At 42.1% G+C, this 19,088-nt stretch overlaps 1 protein-coding gene across 8 annotated transcripts in view; it reads right to left on the bottom strand.

Moving 5' to 3' along the window:
* The window catches only part of frmpd4 (FERM and PDZ domain containing 4), a 785,950-nt gene that overhangs the window by 173,471 nt on the left and 593,391 nt on the right, over positions 1–19,088 (bottom strand). Inside the window, exon 1 of one of the 8 annotated variants that reach the window (XM_073045773.1) lies at positions 18,222–18,653. The exons of the other annotated variants lie outside the window; for them this stretch is intronic. The gene's annotated coding sequence lies outside the window, so the exon portion shown is untranslated. Of the gene's footprint in view, positions 1–18,221; positions 18,654–19,088 lie in introns of those variants that run through there. 8 annotated transcript variants of the gene reach the window in all.

Raw genomic sequence — 19,088 nt, 5'->3', positions numbered from 1 at the left:
ACATAGCTTTGACTGTGAAGAATTGGATATGCAACAGCTGAAGTTCATTTTCCTTAGCTTATTTGAAACCTGTGTCAAGATCTTTGGATTCAGTACCAATCGCTTCCCCGGCAACAGGATATTTACCTTTTTAATATGCAGGGCTTTGTTGGACCTCCTTGTTTTACACTGTGTCTAAGGGAGAACCAGCTAACCCTATTCTTGTCTGAAGCACAAAGAACTGTACAGTGGAGGAGGATTGTGACTCACCTGCAGTAACATATACATATTTTTAAACAAATATTATAAAAATGCTTTCAATTGACTGCACGCTCACAGCTAAATTTGGCATTATATTTATAATTATTTCCAATGTTATTGAAGTATGTATTTATTTTCTTTTTAATTGCCATCCTAATACTTCATTCCGCAACTCTAACTAATGTAAGGAAAGCCTTCTATGCCTCAATGCCTTCTCTGGTTGCTATGATTGTCAAAATATGGAGGAGCCGTCACAAACTCCCACCGCCCCCGAATGATCCTGTGATTTCAGTCTCTGGGAAGGGTAAACCCACAAGATGCATCCCACCTAGAGCACCTGGCCAAGTACTAAAGACCTGTGCTGGAGCATTTACTCAGATCTTTAACCTCTCACCTTGGCAGTTTGACCTACTCCCATGCTCCAAGCAGGCCTCAATTTTACTGGTGCCTAGAAAAGAACATGGTGACCTGCATTAGTTATCCAGAAGCACTTACATGCAAAGTGATGAAGTGTTTTGAGAAGTTGGTGATTAAATATATCAACTATTGCCTGAGAGGTGACTTGGATCCACTCTAACTTGCATACCAGCTCAACAGGTCCAAAACAGGTGCCATCTCATTGGCTCGTCACTCAACCCTGGAACATCTGGACTGCAAAGGTACATACATTATAATGCTCTTTAGCAATTACATCTCTGCATTCAGTATCATCACCCCCTCAAAACTAATCACAAAGTCCCAGAACCTTAGCATCAATATCTCCTTGTGTAATTGGGTCCTTGAAAGTGGAATGCGGCCAGGAAAGGAGTGGAGCCTTGCGGCTTTGACTCAGGGAGCGGCCTTGTTGAGGGAAGTGCCTTGTGAGGAAAGTGCGAACCTTTGGCTCGAGAGACTCTTCGGCAAGGAGTCTGAGGGAGGAGACTATGCCACAGTTGGAGAGGGTGAGAGGTGGTGAAGAGATGACAGGTAAACTGATTCAGTGTGATGCTTGCCTGATGTGGGAGGTCAGGGACAGTGATGGTGCCTCTGGCTGCTACAACTGTGGTAAGAGTGTCCAGGTTCAGCTTCTGAAGGACTGTGTTGGGGCACTGGAGAGGCAACTGGATGACCTCAGGTTCATCCGGGAAAATGAGAGTTTTCTGGACAGGACCTACAGTGATATCGTTACACCGAGGATACCGGAAGAGAGAACGGGGGCAACGATGAGGAAGAGATGGATGTTTGAAGTACAGGAGACCCCGGGGGGATGTGCCTATTGAAAACAGGTTCACCCTCTTGGAAGCTGTCGGGACAGAAGACACTGCCAGTCTGAGAGGCGGACAGGTCTGCGAGTCAAAAATTGGCACTGAAGCAAAGCCGAAGAGACAGACGTCAGGCAGAGCCGTGGTAGTAGGGGACTCCATAGTGAGAGGTACAGAAAGGGGTTTCTGTGACAACAGGTGGGATTTAAGGATGGTGTGTTGCCTCCCTGGAGCCAGGATCCAGGACATCACGGACCAATTGCTGAGCATCCTCAAGGGTGAAGGTGAACAGCCAGAAGTGTTAGTGCATGTTGGCACAAATGACATCAGGAAGAAGAGGAAAGAAATTCTGCAGTGTGACTTCAGAGAACTCAGAAGAAGGGTGAAAAGCAGGACTTCCAGGGTGGTTATCTCCGGTTTGCTTCCAGTTCCTTGTGCTGGTGAGGGCAGGAACAGGGAGATATGGGATCTCAATGTGTGGCTGAGGAGCTGGTACGGCAAGCAGGGTTTTAGATTCTTAGACCACTGGGATCTGTTTTGGGGTAGGGATGAATTGTACAAAAGGGACGGGTTGCACCTTAACAGGCAGGGGACCAGCATTCTGGCAGGCAGGTTTGCCACTGCTACATGGGTGTGTTTAAACTAATAAGTGGGGGGGAGGAGACAAACTGGAAATATAAAGATGAAGTTAAAGGGAAAGCGAGAATAAGAAAAGTTAAGAAAGACAACAGAATTGACGGGGCAGTAAGCTCAGGAAGGGATTGGAGAGTATGGCCAAGTGCAATAGGGATTGATGTGAGAAGCGAGGGGAGTAATGGATTAGAAGTATTATATATGAATGCACAAAGTATAAGAAATAAAGTGGATGAGCTTGAAGCTCAGTTGGAAGTTGGTAAGTATGATGCTGTAGGAATTACAGGGACATGGCTGCAAGAGGACCAGGGCTGGGAAATGAATATTCAAGGATATACATCCTATCAAAAGGACAAGACAGATGGGCAGAGGGGGTGGGGTGGCTCTGCTGGTGAGGAATGAAATTCAGTCCCTTGCGAGGGGTGACATAGAATCAGGATATGTAGAGTCAGTATGGCTAGAACTGAGAAATTGTAAGGGCAAAAAGACCCTAATGGGAGTTATCTATAGGCCCCAAAAATAGTAGCTTGCATATAGGGTGCAAGTTGAATTAAGAACTAAAATTAGCATGTCGCAAAGGTAATACTACAGTTGTAATGGGGGATTTCAACATGCAGATAGACTGGGAAAATCAGGTTGGTACTGGACCCCAAGAAAGGGAGTTTGTGGAGTGCATCCGAGATGGATTCTTAGAGCAGCTTGTACTAGAACCTACCAGGGAGAAGGCAATTCTGGATCTAATATTGTGTAATGAACCGGATTTGGTAATGGAGCCATTAGGAGATAGTGACCATAATATGATAAGTTTTAATCTACAATTTGAGAGGGAGAAGGGAAAATCGGAAGTGTCAGTATTACAGTTGAAGAAAGGGGACTATGGAGCCATGAGGGAGGAACTAGCCAAAGTTGACTGGAAGGATACCCTCAGACAGTGCTTCAGACGGTATTTCTGGGAATAATTCAGAAGGTGCAGGATCAGTTCATTCCAAAGAGGAAGAAAGATTCTAAGGGGAGTAGGGGTGACCGTAGCTGACTAGGGAAGTCAAGGACAGTATAAATATAAAAGAGATTAAGTATAACATAGCAAAGATGAACAGGAAGCCAGAGGATTGGGAAACTTTTAAAGAGCAACAGAAGATTATTAAAAAGGCAATATGGGGAGAAAAGATGAGGTACGAAGGTAAGCTAGCTAAGAATATAAAGGAGGATAGTAAAAGCTTCTTTAGGTATGTGAAGAGGAAAAAATTAGTTAAGACCAAAGTTGGGCCCTTGAAGGCAGAAACGGGTAAATTTATTATGGGGAACAAGGAAATGGCAGACAAGTTGAACAGGTACTTTGGATCTGTCTTCACTAGGGAGGACACGGACAATCTCCCAGATGTAATAGTGACCAGAGGACCTAGGGTAATGGAGGAACTAAAGGAAATTCACATTAGGCAGAAAATGGTGTTGGGTAGACTGATGGGACTGAAGGCTGATAAATCCCCAGGGCCTGATAGTCTGCATCTCAGCGTACTTAAGGAGGTGGCTCTAGAAATCGTGGATGCATTGGTAATCATTTTCCAATGTTCTATAGACTCAGGATCAGTTCCTGAGGATTGGAGGATAGCTAACGTTATCCCACTTTTTAAGAAAGGAGGGAGAGAGAAAACAGGGAATTATAGACCAGTTAGCCTGACATCAGTGGTGGGGAAGATGTTTGAGTCAATTATAAAAGATGAAATAGCGGCGCATTTGGATAGCAGTAACAGGATCGGTCTGAGTCAGCATGGATTTATGAAGGGGAAATCATGCTTGACTAATCTTCTGGAATTTTTAGAGGATGTAACTATGAAAATAGACAAGGGAGAGCCAGTGGATGTAGTGTACCTGGACTTTCAGAAAGCCTTTGATAAGGTCCCACATAGGAGATTAGTGGGCAAAATTAAAGCACATGGTATTGGGGGTAGGGTACTCACATGGATAGAAAATTGGTTGGCAGACAGAAAACAAAGAGTAGGGATTAACGGATCCTTTTCAGAATGGCAGGCAGTGACTAGTGGGGTCCCACAAGGCTCGGTGCTGGGACTGCAGCTATTTACAATATATATTAATGATTTAGATGAAGGGATTAAAAGTAACATTAGCAAATTTGCAGATGACACAAAATTGGGTGGCAGTGTGAAATGTCAGGAGGATGTTATGAGAATGCAGGGTGACTTGGACAGGTTGGGTGAGTGGGCAAATGTATGGCAGATGCAGTTTAATGTGGATAAATGTGAGGTTATCCACTTTGGTGGCAAGAATAGGAAGGCAGATTACTATCTAAGTGGAGTTAAGTTAGGAAAAGGGGAAGTACAAAGAGATCTAGGTGTCCTTGTTAATCAGTCACTGAAAGTAAGCATGCAGGTACAGCAGGCAGTGAAGAAACCTAATGGCATGCTGGCCTTCATAACAAGGGGAGTTGAGTATAGGAGCAAAGAGGTCCTTCTGCAGCTGTACAGGGCCCTGGTGAGACCACACCTGGAGTATTGTGTTCAGTTTTGGTCTCCAAATTTGAGGAAGGACATTCTTGCTATTGAGGGAGTGCAGCGTAGGTTAACGAGGTTAATTCCTGGGATGGCGGGACTGTCATATGTTGAAAGATTGGAGCGACTGGGCTTGTATATACAGGAATTTAGAAGGATGAGAGGGGATCTGATTGAAACATATAAGATTATTAAGGGATTGGACACGGTAGAGGCAGGAAAAATGTTCCTGATGTTGGGGAAGTCCAGAACCAGAGGCCACAGTTTAAGAATAAGGGGTAGGCCATTTAGAACAGAGTTGAGAAAAAAAATTTCACCCGGAGAGTTGTGGATCTATGGAATGCTCTGCCTCAGAAGGCAGTGGAGGCCAATTCTCTGGATGCTTTCAAGAAAGAGTTAGATAGAGCTCTTAAAGATAGCGGAGTCAAGGGATATGGGGAGAAGGCAGGAATGGGGTACTGATTGTGGATGATCAGCCATGATCATATTGAATGGTGGTGCTGGCTCGAAGGGCCGAATGGCCTACTCCTGGACCTATTGTCTATTGATTTCCTCGCTTGCAGACCCCAGTGAGTTCAGATAGGCAACAACACTTCCTCCATAATCTCCATCAACACAGATGCACCACAAGGCTGTGTGCTTAGCCCCCTGCTCTACTCGCTTTACACTATGTGGATAAGTACAGCTCCAAAACAATAGTCAAGTTTGCTGATGACACCACTGTTGTAGGCCAATTCAAGGATGATGATGAATCAGCATATAAGAGGGAGACAGAAAATCTGGCTGAGTGGTGCCACAACAACAACCTCTTACTCAATGTCAGGAAGACCAAGGAGCTGGTTATTGACTACAGGAGAAGGAAACCAGAGGAAACCATGAGCCGGAGGTGGAGACGGTCAGCAACTTTAAATTCCTCGGTGTTATCATCTTGGAGGATCTGTCCTGGGTCCAGTACATGAGTGCAATTACGACGAAAGCAAGGCAGTGCCTCTACTCCCTTAGGAGTTTACGAAGATTTGGCATGACATCTAAAACTTTGATAAACTACTATAGATGTGTAATGGAGAGTATATTGATTGGTTGTATCACAGCCTGGTATGGAAATACTAATGCCCTTGAATGGGAAATCCTTCAAAAAGTAGTGGATATGGCCCAGTCCATCATGGGTAAATCTCTCCCAACCATCAAGCACATCTACGCAAAACGCTGTCGCATGAAAGCAGCATCTGTCATCAGAGACCGCCCCCCCCACCATTCAAGATATATTCCCTTCTCTGCTGCCATCAAGAAGAAGGTACAGGAGCCTCTGGACTCACACCACCAGGTTCAGGAACAGTTATCACCCTCAACCTTCAGGCTCATGAACCAAAGGGGATAACTTCACTCAATTTCACTTGCCCCATCATTGAAATATTCCCACAACTATTGAGTCACTTTCAGGGACACTTCACATCATGTTCTTGATACTTACTGCTTGCTTGCTTGTTTGTTTGTTGGTTTATTTATTTATTTATTATTTATTTCTGTATTTGCTCAATTTGTTGTCTTTTGCACACCAGTTGAATGCCCAAGTCAGTGCAATCTTTCATTGATTCTGTATGGATTGATTGAGTATGCCTGCAAGAAAACAAACTTCAGGGTTTTATAGGGTGACATACATGCACTTTGATATAAATTTACTTGAAAATGAACTTTGAAAGAGTAGTAACTGGATGAATATTCTAATTTAAGTGGTGGCCCAGACCCACTGGATCTTTTTACTAAACCATGCTTGTTGCACTGAAAATTGTTGTCATTCCCAAAGATAATTTAAAATTAGATCTCCTTACAACTTCCACCTTTCTCAGAAAGGTATGTCCAGGTTTCTTTTTTAACCCATCATGCCACAAAACTCCCCAAGTCTATTTCTCATAGTCCTTCAAAGACCTTGTATTCATACTGAATATTGAGTAAGTGCATGGCACTTTGTGTCCTAGATGGAAAATGGCAATACAACAATACAACAATATTAAGTTTTGCATGCTAGCTTTTTAGCAAAGCTATTCAGCATCTGGCTTGTCTTTATTTACTGCAGTTTACCATCACGTTGATAGTCCCCAGATCAAACCTGCACACACATCGGCAATTCCCTTTCATATATACTCCTTTTACATTGTTTCTTGATGCCACGCCTGTCACATTGCACTTCTTCAGCCTGACTTACACAGTTACCTTGAGGTTGCAAATCCATTGGGATTTGATTTTTTTTTGCCTTTTTTTTACAATGTTTGAAAAGTTGGAAATCTGTTTTATGATATTCTTTTCAAAGTTTTCAATATGTATCTAAACATAAAGCATACAAATCTACATCCATGAGGCTGGTGCCCATGAAATTCAAAAGATAAATGGTAGACATGCTCAGAAGGTGATGGATTAGAATGTAATCTGCTAAAAAACAACAGTTTTCCTTTTTTTGTATTTGAAGGCATCAAGTCTCCAAGAAATATTCAGCATAACTGATGCTGTGACTTTATCATCGTAGATAAGGCAGCCTATTAATTAGCATAGTAATAAGTAGCTATAAACAGACACACCATTGACAGTGAACATAATTGTGCCAAAGATAATCCAGCCCTCCTCATCACACTCCCCCCCAATCTGTGTGAAGTTGTTGATATGGTTGATGGTCCTCTGCACCACACCATTCTCTCCATTCAATACACAATACATTTGCATCCAGGTCTTGTAATATATTTCTAAGCTATTGAATGAATTTGTTTCTACCTCCTTCAATTACCTTCGCTAAAACATATTCCACAGCTCTTAGCAGCATTTGAAGGCAAACTGAATATCTGGCAGGGCATTCAAGTTCTAATGTGTCCATCACCTCTCTGGCTAACTAGACTCCAATCTCCAATTCACTCACTCCACACATATCCATGCAGGAAAAGATTAATCTTCTTAACTCACTGATCAAGCTGGGCTCACAGAAGGCATGTAGGAACCAAGGTGGAATCAAAAAATACTTTGGTGAAATTGATCATTTTGATCAAATATAAGTGGTAGATATGAACTATATCTGGAATTTGGACCACATGATCCTGAAGCTTGTGTCTGAATTAGATCCAATATAAAGTAGGAAGTTCAAATTTAGAACCAAAGAGTTTAAAAGTAGATTCAATGGCAAATCCTGCAAGAATAACAGGAAGACTCCAAAAACAGCAACTGCCTAGCTTTATAATTGCTGTTCACTTAAAGAGAAAGCCAGCTCTGTATGAAACATCCATGCTGTCACTTTTATGTGTGTTGAAAGTGTAAGAGGGGTTTAGCCAAAATGCATTTCTTTCAAAATAAAGAAAATACATTTCTTTCATATTTATATGCGTATTCATACTGTGATCTTGATTTACAAGCTGGTTATGTGAAGTATTTGTTTTATAATCATGTAACAAAGACACGGCCATTCAATCTACATCCACAGCTTAAAGATTCAACATATAATTAGCTTAAGTGTTCTGCCTGGCAAACAAATAACACTGTGCACATCTGCTGTGTCTCAGTGCACTTGTGAAGTTAAATATTCTCCACCATTAGCAGCATACCTTTCCAATTATTTCTCACTCAAGACTTTCACCAAAAGACCTCTCTGACAGCCTCCCTCAGAACTTCCAGAGTTCAGCTATTATATCATATTGTAACTCCTGAATTTCATAGATGAAGTATGCGATTTCTTCACCATTTTGTAAGGCTATATCTGTCTGGCATACAACAAGGCTAAGCTTTTATAAGGCGTTGGTCAGATCGCATTTAAAATATTGTGAGTAACTTCGGGCCTCGTCATCTAAGGAAGGATGTGCTAGCTCTGGAGGGGAGTTTGACAGGAATGATCGAAAAGCTTAGTGTATGAGGAACACTTATGGCTCTGGGACTAAACAATGTCATTCAAAAGGATGAGAGGCAAATCTCATTGACACCTACTGAATACTGAAAGGTCTGGATAGAATGGATGCAGAGTGGATGCTTCCCTTAGTACAGGGGTGTCAAACTCATTTTAGGTCACGGGCCGGATTGAGCAAAATGCAGCTTCATGCGGGCCGGATCAGTCGGACGCGTGCGAACGCAGCTTTTGTTGCCTCCGTTTTTTCAGCCTGCTCTCATGTGTCTCAGTCTCTGCTATAACTACAAAGTGTTTCACTTTACAAATTCCGTTTCTTATGAAGAAGACTGCCGAGCAAGACTGCTGAATAAACACTAAAAACCCTGAAAACCAGGTACCTGAATAAACTCAGCATTAGCCATATCATACGCCATAGGCGCTTCGATTACTGGGGCCAGCTTTAATAGTAATTAGATATTAACTCGCGGGCCAAAGATAATTACCCCGCGGGCCGGATTTGGCCCACGGGCCTTGAGTTTGACATATATGCCTTAGTAGGACAGTTTAAGATGCAAGGGCCCAGCCTCAGAATAAAAGAATATCCCTTTAGAACAGAGATGAAGAGGAATTTCTTCAGCCAGTGGATAGCAAATCTGTGGAATTTGTTTCCACAGTGGCTGGTGGAGGCCAAGTACTAGGTGCATTTAAGGCAGAAATTGAAAGGTTCTTGTTTGGTAAAGGGGCTAACAATTATGGGAAGAAGATAACAGAATGGTGTCAACTATAACTTAGAAAACATAGAAAACCTACATCACAATACAGGCTCTTCGGCCCACAATGCTGTGCCGAATGTGTACTTACTTTAGAAATTACCTAGAGTTACCCATAGCCCTCAATTTTTCTAAGATCTATGTCTCCATCCAGGAGACTCTGAAAAGATCCTATTGTATCCGCCTCCACCACCATCACCGGCAGCCCATTCCACCCACTCACCACTCTCTGCATAAAAAATTTACCCCTGATATCTCCTCTGTACCTACTTCCAGGCACCTTAAAACTGTGCCTTCTTGTGTTAGGCATTTCAGCCCTGGGAAAAAGCTTCTGACTATCCACACAATCAATGCCTCTTGTCATCTTATACACCTCTATCAGGTCACCTCTCATCCTCCGTCACTCCAAGAAGAAAAGGCCAAGTTCACTCAACTGATTCTCATAAGGCATGCTCTCCAATCCAGGCAACATCCTTGTAAATCTCCTATGGACTTGGACCTGAAGATCCCTCTGATCCTCCACAATGCCAGGAGTCTTACCATTAATACTATATTTTGCCATCATATTTGTCCTACCAAAATGAACCACCTCATACTTAACTAGGTTGAACTCCATCTGCCACTTCTCAGCCCAGTTTTGCATCCTATCAATGTCTTGCTGTAACTTCTGACAGCCCTCCACACTATCCACAACACCCCCAACCTTTGTGTCATCCGCAAATTTACTAACCCATCCCTCCACTTCCTCATCCAGGTCATTTATAAAAATCATGAAGAGAATGGGTCCCAGAACAGATCCCTGAGGCAAACCACTGGATTAATTACCTCCATGCAGAATATGACCCATCTACAACCATTCTTTGCTTTCTGTGGGCAAGCCAATTCTGTATCCACAAAGCAATGTCCCATGCCTCCTTACTTTCTCAATAAGCCTTGCATGGGGTACCTTATAAAATGCCTTGCTGAAATCCATATACACTACATCTTTTGCTCTACCTTCATCAATGTGTTTAGTCACATCCTCAAAAAATTCAATCAGGCTCGTAAGGTACGACTTACCTTTGACAAAGCCATGCTGACTATTCCTAATCATATTATGCCTCTCCAAATGTTCATAAATACTGCCTCTCAGGATCATCTCCATCAACATGATGGGCTAAATGACCTAATTCAGCTTCCATATCATATTGTTTTATGGTTTGGTCACTCTGCTACTGGAGTCCTGTAGAGTTTAATGACTGACCCAAACCTTGTTGGGTTTCTCTAGGACTTCACTACTGAAATGGGTTGAAACGCATGTCTGGAGCAGGTTCCAAGACCCACTGATTTCAATACAAACTGTAGGTTATAGTATTAGGAGATAATGAGGAATGCAAGTTATTAATTGTAAAACTATTTTTCTTTAGAGTAATGTTTACATTTAGTCTTCTGTGCTTTAGTTAACATTAGTCTCCAAGTTAATGTTTTTTAAATTACTTAATTTTTAATAGCTCAAGTAACTCTAAAGTCTGAGATGATTAAAGCTTGGTTAATGTGCTCAGAGGTTCTGCAGTTCTGTCTCCAGTTTCGCTTGTGTTTAGCAAATGATTCGCCTGTGCTCCGATATTTGAGAACTTGTCGCCATCTGGACTGTGTTACTGGATAGAGTGTCACGCAGAGTGTCAGTAAGATGAACACTTCACATCCAGACCAAAGTATGTTTGGACAATGTCCACAATTCTAGTCCAGCACAAACCAGCCCTCTACTAATGTAGTGGTAGTAGACTTCCCAATCCATGTAGCACAGACCATTCCTTTGGACATATACCTGGAAAGTTTACATCATAACAGTGCCAATGAAAAATCATTAGTCTAATATATTAATTCAGTTTTCTCTCCACTGCCAACTGTTGCCGGTGTTTTCCATTTTTATTCCAGATATCCTGCCTCCACCGTAATCTGTTGCCCCTGGTGTCGAGATTACACTCTGATGTCTATCCACAACATTGGGGCAAATGCACCCAAAATTAACTGCACCGGTATAGGAAAGCACGTCACTCCCCATCCCAAGTTTAAGCTCAAAACGTGGTTGAATGTGGACAGAATCCGCAGCAAATCATCAAAATGAGGCAGTGATTTCAAACAATTTTTAAAGTAACACTTCAAAAAGTACTCCTTGATATTTTTAATTCATGTAATCTGATGTACTTGATTAATGCAGTTCCAAAGTTGTTTTATCACACGAGAAAAACACTTTAATTAGTGCCTGGTCCAAAAGACATGGGAGGACCACATTTTAGATAATTGAAAATGACTATTAAATTATCACACTGAATCATTTGCAAGATAAATTTGTGTACAGTAGTCAGCCGCTTAGTAAATTAAGAAATATATTTAATAGATTTTAAATTGCACCCAAAAATATTTAAATTTAAGAGTCTCGGGAAGTTTTGACAAATGCACACTATTGAATGGAAATTCCCAGGTGATGGATCTGGGGAAGCGGTCAGCTGGCAGGAGGAGGCATCTTCCAGGATAATATATTGAATCAGCACTAATGACTATAAAAATGTGATTCATGTTGTATGTAATTTGCACTTAACATCCACAATCTTTTCTGCTGATCTGGGTGATTGGGACAAAATGCACCTTAAGAAGAGTTGCAGCCTTATTTTTAAGGTTTGGCTAAACTTCACTCTGGATTCTTTTGATTTCCTTTTTACTTCACCTCTGCTACTCAGCCCCATATCTGCCATAGCCATCCATCCTGGAATGGCTCAATCAGCTTCATTTGATTTCTCTGGCTGAGATGTGCAGCTCACTTGTTAAAGGCTGACAGTTCTCAGTAACACCACACATAATAATCAATTTTAATCAGCAAGGATCGGCAGCTACTATGATATACATTTTTGTTCAACAGAGCTGGTCTCTCTGGTTTTCTGCAACACGCACAACACGCTGGAGGAACTCAGCAGGTTGGGCAGCATCCGTGGAAACGAGCAGTCAACGTTTCAGGCCGAGACCCTTCGTCAGGTTTTCTGCAGCTTTCTACTGGACAATATCAAAGGGCTTGGGCCTGAAACATCAGCTGTTCTCTTTTCCTAAATGCTGCCTGGCCTGCTGAGTTCCGCCAGCATTTTGTGTGTGTGAATGTTGAATATGTGCCTGTTTCTGTACCTCATTGGGCAGCTCATGGGTTGAATTTATTTACTGTTTTGATTGCCAATTTGAAATCATACCTTGGTATCATCCATATATATCTTTGCTTCTAACTGGAAAATTTTGTTCCTGACTATATTACCTTCACCTCCAATTCCTGTAAATGTCTAATTATGATTTGGTATTTTCACTAAGCTATGACTCAGCTCTGAATTCAAATCACGCAGAAACACATTAACCTTTTCTGTCTGTTCTTACGAGCTCACACACCTTGCTCTCAAATGTCATGACTCTTGTACAAGCAAGATCTGATTCCATTCCTGCCGCTGTCTGTAAGGATTGTAGGTTCTCCCCGTGACCAGTGAGTTGTGGGCATGCTGTGTTGGGTGCTGGAAACATGGCGATACTTGTACAGTGTCTTTCACAATTTGAAGCAAAATGACATATGTCACTGCATGTTTCAATGTACATGTGACAAATCAAGCTAATCCTTCTTTCTAATTACCAGGCAAATTCCACAGCTTCCTTTGCCATTCTGCATCTGACTTCATCAAGGTTAAATGGTGAATATCTGAAGGTTTATCTCAATGTATCTAATAGAAGATAGATTTTACTATTGTACATGTTTGATTTAATTCCTTTTGAAACCCAAATGCTCCCTTACTCCTTGATGTTCTTTCCAGTTGCTTCCCCCTTTTGGTGGAACTGTGGGAATTCTGTCCCAATTTTTTCCTTCTCGTTAATTTAAACTCAAAAGTGGCCCCTATTATTCTTAACATTATAAGCCATCCCATTTTAAATCAACTTCTTCTCTTACTCCCTATCTCTAGAGACTTAGACTTACCTGTTATTTTACCTTATTTCGGAAACTTTGGACTTCACACTGTTTGGAGAATCAGTATCTCTGCAGGCTATGTAATTTTTGCTGCATTACCATAGGAACATCATAAAAGGAGTAGGAGTAGGCTATCCCTTGAACCTGTTTTCCATTCAACAAAATCATGGCTTCAGCATTTTCCTCCCCTGATCCTGATTCCTTTAACTCTAGCAACCACTAATTTGAATGAACTCAGTGGCAGTAACTCCACAGCCTACCGGCCTATTTACTTTGACTCCCAGGTATCGATCCTTAGTCAAAGCAAACTTTCTCCATGTATCTACCATGCTGAGCCCTCTTAACAATTTTCCATGTTTCAGCTGGATTATTTCTGATTCCTCCAAATACTAGAATGAAGGTCACTCATTCAATTTCTCCACATATGACCCAAGTTTATTCAAGTCCTCCTAGTACCGGGAAACTACCTAGTGAACCCTCACTGCACTCCTTCAATGGGAATTGGGCTAAGGCATCTTACCCTTGTACTCAATTCCCCTTCCAATACAAAATGTACATTTGCCCTTTGCATTGTCTGGGGCATCTGCACATTACTCTTCAGTGACTTGTAGAGAAGGATGGTCAGATTGTGCTAAGCATTCACAATAGCATAGAAGGTGCTCAACAACTTTTGTCTTTCCGATTAACCTCATGTCTTTTCCACACTTGATTCATTTGCCATGTCATTGTTTATTCATTCAACTTATTTGTACCTCTTTCGTTGTTCACAATACTCAGAATTCCATTTACCCTTGTGTCATTAGTAAATTGGAAATATTAAATATGGTCACTTCAGCTGAACCATTGATACAGATGAGTCCAAGTGTTGAAAGTTCCAAGTTCAAAGTTCATATGTGTCACCATACACAACACTGAGATTCATTTTCTTCAGTAAATTTAAGAAACACAACAGAATCAATGAAAGACCGCAGCCCACAGGAAGGACAAACAACTAATGTGCAAAAGACAATAAACTGTGCAAATACAAAATGACAAAGAAACAAATAATAATAATAATAATAATAAATAAGCAATAAACATCAAGAACATGAGATGAAGAGTCTTTGAAAGTGAGTCCATATGGTGTGGGAACTGTGCAGTGGTGGGGCAAGTGAAGTTATCTCCACTGGTTCAAGAGGCCGATGGTTGAGGGGTAATAAACCAGGTTCTTGAACCTGGTGGTGTGAGTCCTGAGGCTCCTGCACCTTCTTCCTGATTGCAGTCGTGAGAAGAGAGCATGGCCTGGCTTGATTAAGGATGCTGTTTTCCTGCAACAGCGCTCCATGTGGATGTGCTCAATGGCGGGGACATGGGGCTTTACTCGTCTTGGACTGGGCCATATCTGCTACCTTTTGTAAGATTTTCCATTCAAGGGCATCGGTGTTTCCATACCTGGCTGTGATAGAAACAGTCAATATACTCTCCACCATGCATCTATAAAAGTTTTTCAAAGTTTGAAGTCATGTCAAAGCTTCACAAACTTCTAAGGAAGTAGGGGTGCAGCTGGACTTTCTTCGTACTTGCACTTACATGCTAGGCCCAGGACAGATCCGCTGAAATGATAACACTAAGGAATTTGAAGTTGCTGACGCTCTCCACCTCTGATCCCCCAATGAGGACTGACTCATAGATCTCCAGTGTCCTCCTCCTGAACTCAAAATCAGCTCCTTGGTGTTGCTGACATTGAGTGAGAGGTTGTTGCTGTAAAGTCCCTGAAAGTGAGTTTACAGGTTGTGGAATCAGTTTAGCTTTGGGGTGAGTGACGGTATCCACACTGGTTCAAGAGCCTGATGGCTGTAGGGTAATAGTTGTTTCTGAACCTGCACAGCGACCCTGGAGCTGATCAATGCAGAAAGCTGCATTTGAATTATTCAGCATCATCGCAACCCAAAGCTTAACAGGTATTTGAAGAATCTGCGAGACCTCTTCAAAGGAACTGCCATGCTGATGGACCAGAAGTGGAACTACTTCATTCAGGAGGTCCCAAAGCACTTTAAAGCCAAATTCACTTTTTAAAAGCTTGTCACAGCTATACTGGAGGAAACATAGATACCTGTGCACAGAAATGTCCCTCAGACTGCAAAGTAATATTGATATATTAGAAAGCTCATCCTGGGATAAACCTTAGCAAGGATTTATGCCTCAGTCTTTATTTCAAATATCACCAGGATTATAGTGGTCACTTTAGGGTTTCATAAGCTCCCAGTTTAATATTCTAACTGAAAATTTTCACCCTCTATGCATTCTAATACTCTCTCGGCACAATATACTGCAGCATTGAGATTTGTGTGTTCAGGTCCCTGCATTAGGACTGATACCACAATTTTAAGACTTCGGGGCAGAATTCCATGCACTGAACTATGCTGTAATCCACAGGCACTTTCAGACAATAAAGGAAGGTGTTTTTTTTTCTCATTCAAATCAGATAAATACTTGAAGAGAATTCTGAGAGAGTCAGGGAATAAAAGCAATGAAAATTTACCAGCAAATGCTGTTAGGGATTTAATTTCCTATTCAAGAGACCATGCTGACACCTTCCATGTCTGTGCCAACTGCTTTCCCTGTTCCATCTTCCCATTTCTTTATACCGGTCACAACCCCACCATAGAAAATAAAACCTGCTGTATTGAAGATACAAATTAAATTCTGTTCCTTCTCGAAAGTGGTAAATTATTCCTCCTTATTCTTTCCACCCCATCTGTTTCCATCAACATGACTGTTTACGCCCTCCTCCCCTACATCTCCTTTCCATTGTCCAGCAGGGGTTACTGAGATACAGATCTTCTCAGTTCTGATTATCTGTTGAATCATAGGCAGTGAATCACCTGTAATTGTTTTTCCTTTCACTGCAACACTATTTCCCAGGTCAATTCCAAGGTGTGCCCCCTTCTAATTTATGGATGGTGTAGGAAATTAGCAGAAATGGGTGGTTGATAGTCAGCACCTACTCAGTGGCCTGAAGACCCTGTATCCATTCTGGATGATCTCTCTCTCTCTCTCTCTCTCTCACTCTCCCCCTCTGTCTCATCTCTCTCTCTCTCTCTCACTCTCTCACTCACTCACTCACTCATTCCCCTCTTTCTCTTAGGTCTCCTTCCTTCTTCCTCTCCCTTTCCCTCTCTCTCAGTCACTCAGATTTGGGCTGATATATAGCAAGCGTAGCTGCCCTCAATATGAGGATTCTGAAGCCATCACCTTTAGTCCTAACTTAAACATAGTTTGACAGTCACCAGTTCTATCCCACTGAAGTTGCCTCATTAGGGAGGACCATGTCCAACTTGGACACATCTACTCTCACTAAAATGCCCAATGTGGATGATGATTGTTCACCATTCCTTACCTAAAATTTTCTACTTGCCTATCTTTTTCCCCCCGCATATTTAATATGCAACTTACAACCTGTCTCCCCAATCAAACCAGTGGTCATGCCCTGGAGTCACTGGATCAGCTTCAAAACTTCGTCAAATTGAAACTTGGTATTCTTAAGCAGAATGAGAACTGTCATTCCATTAGAGATAAGAAATGAATTGAAGTTTATGGTGCTGCAAGTGACGTGAATCTCCAACACCTTAAACAGGTCAGATTTACTGATGAGGAGCCTACTCAAAGGGAGCTGTAGTTAAAGTCTTAGACCTACTACAGAAATAAGGACTGAATTCTAAAGACACTGTCATTCTAAAGGTAGCAACACAGCAGCAAATTCAGCAAGTGGGGTAGAATTTAACCTGAAGTGAATTGGGATGGGTAAGGGACAGGGTGAGTGTGGTGGTGGTAACACAGCACTAAGTAAGATGGTTGTGTTGTTGGATGCTTATATCACAGCATCGAGATATAATTTCATACACTCTCACCAATTTAACTGCTTCTCTATACGGTTGGAAGTGAGACTGGCTTGCTGATAATTAAATCATTTGCAATTCTATAGATAATAAAAGCAGCAGGCCATGACCAACGCTAGTAAAAGAGAATCTGGCTACTCGTCCTGACTTCCAATGGTATTGTCATCGGCGTACCTCCCAGTAAATGGCACAGTCGTATCAATTGCATTGCTAATGTAGAGGCTCGGAGGTGGGAATTGTGCGGCAAGAAGCTCATCTCTTGACCTCCCTAAGCTCTGCCAAAAGCTGAGGTCAGGATGGGATACTCTCTGGTCACCCGGAAGGATGCAGTAGTGGCAATACTCAAAAAACTTCACACCAACCAGCACAAAGGAACTCATTTGATCAGCACCTTATCCAAAGCCTAAGCACCATCTCCCGCATAACATGGGAAACGATGGCTGCAGTAGATGCCATCCACAGAGTACACCACAGCAACTTGCCCTAAAAACGTTTCATCTGAAAAAGTCAAGGCAAGGAGTACGGAAGAATATCATTTCATTGATCTCTTCCCCAAATCACATGCCATCCTGATTTTGACTGAGTTTGTGTTCTTTCTTTCTCACTGAAGCAAGGTCCCTATCCAAGTGGGAACAATCACTCTACATGAGGTACAGCAGTTTAACAAGGTTCAGCACCAACTACAGATAGGTAATAAATGATAGCCTTTGCCTGTGCTCCAAGAGTCAACAATTTATTTTTAAGGAAACAAGAATTAGCTGACCTCTGAAATTTACGTGGTATTTGGCATCACCACGATGAGGCTCCAGCTCTTCCTCGGCGTATCCTACTGAGCAAGGCTTACAAACTCATTAAATACACACGGCTGAGGATTTGTGTGTCAGGCAGACTTGGGAACTCCACATTGTACCCGCAGAAATCGAACAGGAGTGCCCCAGCTTCTGGCTGAGAAGAAGAATAGCCCTTGCAGTATAAAACAAAAATCCATGCATTTGCAGCAAGTGAGCAGGAGCATGCTACTACAGCACTGTAACAGAGGCTGGGCAAAACACGATGGCAGACATGTTGGAGACAGAATAATTATTTGAGGCATTTAGTAACATATTTGCAGAGAAAACCTTACCTTTTATGGCCAGGTTTGGACTGTCAGCCACAGATCACGAGAAAGGTTGCTGTTCTGGGCAGTTTCTAATCCATTTCAACAGGAAAGAGTGGAATCAGAGTCTGACACAGCTGTCAGGTGAAAATTTAACTGCACATAAGAAAGGCAGAAGGTGGAAGATGTGCGTTGTGTCTGTGATCAGGAGGTGGTACTGCAATCTATGCTGAATAAGTACAACTGTCTTAGCAACACTTCCAGAAGCCGCAGCTACAGGGCTCTGTGCCACTGAGCGGAGCACAGCGCCTTGCTTTTAACCCCTTCAAGAGAATTAAAATAAACATTCCATTGCAGCAAATCTCCAGCACAGCTTTGCAACCTGATTTTTATGCTTTTAGGACGTTGAGAGATCTCCTGTGCGTTCCCACATTAAATCAGCTCCTGCAGCTCCTGCTATGGGGAAAGCATTCCCTAATCTGAATGCAGTGTCAGAGGCAGAGCTTCAGATCGGTAAGATTCATCCGACGTGCGAGTGAAGGGTGAGCAGGCACAGAGTGTGCAGCAAGGCAGTTTTGGCACAATAGTCATCTGAAAGCATAGACAGCAAAGGTCATTGTTATTTCCCTTCAGTGAATGCAGAAAATACGATTGTCTACTTTATGCTCTGTCCTCTGATTCTGTGAATAATAATGATTAGATGATAATATGCCAAAAGTACTGCTCAGCCAGCAAAGGTATATTGACGGGAGGCTCAAATATCTGGCAGGGTGGACTGGCTGCTTTACTACTGTGTGACCCTTGACACTTGAGTTTTCTCTGTGCTGCCCAGGTGCAGAAGCAACAATATCTGCCTTGATAATGGCCAGGAGCGAATCCATTGCACATGAGAAA

Source organism: Hemitrygon akajei, chromosome 5, assembly GCF_048418815.1.
Source record: "Hemitrygon akajei chromosome 5, sHemAka1.3, whole genome shotgun sequence".
Taxonomy (NCBI): Eukaryota; Metazoa; Chordata; class Chondrichthyes; order Myliobatiformes; family Dasyatidae; genus Hemitrygon; species Hemitrygon akajei.
This window is presented reverse-complemented; position numbering and strand designations above follow the sequence as displayed.